The sequence below is a fragment of the Microtus pennsylvanicus genome, chromosome X (assembly GCF_037038515.1).
Source record: "Microtus pennsylvanicus isolate mMicPen1 chromosome X, mMicPen1.hap1, whole genome shotgun sequence".
Lineage (NCBI taxonomy): Eukaryota > Metazoa > Chordata > Mammalia > Rodentia > Cricetidae > Microtus > Microtus pennsylvanicus.
The window spans coordinates 117238675-117240379 of NC_134601.1; the positions used below are offsets into that span (position 1 = coordinate 117238675).

Sequence of the window (1705 nt, forward strand, 5' to 3'; positions counted from 1 at the left end):
CATGGTATTGTTCAATCAAATGCTCATCACTTCTCCCTGGTAAAATTTGGAGACACTTTTCTACATTTCAAAGTCTATATTATTGTTATGTGTAGTTACCATGCTAAGCAAGGAGCTATTCTTTCTTATTCAGCTGTGAGTTGGTGGCCGTCATTCCATCAGTTTACCTTTCTAAGATCTGCAACAGGACAGCTAATAGATATTAAGTCACAGTTAAACAGGAGCAAGTAGTAGCTCACTTACCCCGTTTTTACTCCACTAGTACTACAAGCCCTAGCCTGGACAATTGGGAAAAATAAGGGATATCCAAATTGAAGAAATAAAAGAAGCCATATTGTCCCTGTGCATAATGTGAACCTAGGAGACTAAAATCTCCACCAAACAATTGATTAGAGTGCTCGCTTCGGCAGCACATATACTAAAATTGGAAGGATGCAGAGAAGATTAGCATGGCTCCTGTGCAAGGATGACACCCAAGTTCATGAAGCGTTCCATGTTTCTCCTCAATCAAAGAATAGATAAGGAAAATGTGGTACATTTACACAATGGAGTACTACACAGCAGACAAAAATAATAACATCTTGAAATTTGCAGCCAAATGGATGGAGCTAGAAAACATCATATTGAGTCAGGGAACCCAGACCCAGAAAGACAAATATCACATGTGAGTTAAAAACCACTCACAAGTGGTTTTTAAACATAAAGCAAAAAAAAAGCCTACAAATCACAATCCCAGAGAATGTAGACAACAATGAGGACCCTAAGAGAGACACACATGGATCTAATCCACATGGGAAGTAGAGAAAGACAAGATCTCCTGAGTAAATTGGGAGCATGGGGACCATGGGAGAGGGTAGAAGAGGAAGGGGAGGAAGGAGGAGGGGAGAAAAATGTAGAGCTCAATAAAATCAATAAAACAAATCAAATGATTAGAACCAGACAAATTCAGCAAAGTTGCAAGGTACAAAATCAGCACAGAAAAATCAGTAGCCGTGCTGTATGGCAATAGCAATTCATCTGAAGCAGGAATTGAGAACAGTGCTGCCTGGGAGGCTTTAGCTGAGAATTTGTAGCCCAGGCAAGCTTTGGCACATTTCTGTCTTGTTTCCTTCCTCTTGCAGTCTCCTCTGTCTTTGGAAACCCGATTATTAGTGTCTTAGGGTTGATGTGGTTGGGGGGACGTCTGACTGCTGACCTTCTTGTACCTGGACATTTACATCCATTTCTAAGGTTGGGAAGTTTTCTGTTATCTCCTTGAATAAGCTTTATAATCCTTTGGCCTTTTCTGAGATAAGATCTCACGTGGTCAAGGCTGGCCTCTCTATATCACCTGAGAGAAAAACCTCAGATGGTGAATTCTCACCATCACACTGCCCTGTGGGCATGTCTGGGGGGATTGTCTTTATTCTTAGTTGACGTAGGATGGCCTGCCTCATTGAAGGAGACACTAATTCCCTGGATGAAGGTCCTGACCCGTGACCCTGTTTGCAGAAGTCAGCTAACAGGCGATGTCATCCACGGTCTCTGCTCTGCTTCTTTGGCTGTGAAAGTTTTTCCATAGGAGGTAAGGCTGTGTGGAATAGCATAGCATAGCAGCTATGCCCTGACTTCCTGAATGAGGGACTGTGACCTGGAAGTGTAAGCCAAATAAACCCTTTCTTCTTTGTTGCTTTTGGCCAGAACAGTTTATCATAGCAATAGTGTG

At 42.2% G+C, this 1705-nt stretch overlaps 1 non-coding gene across 1 annotated transcript; it reads left to right on the forward strand.

The window, feature by feature from the left end:
- Positions 1 to 394: 394 nt before the first annotated feature.
- LOC142841942 (U6 spliceosomal RNA) lies at positions 395 to 501 on the forward strand. The gene has a single exon (XR_012909167.1). It is a non-coding gene; the product is annotated as a U6 spliceosomal RNA (small nuclear RNA).
- Positions 502 to 1705: the final 1204 nt, after the last annotated feature.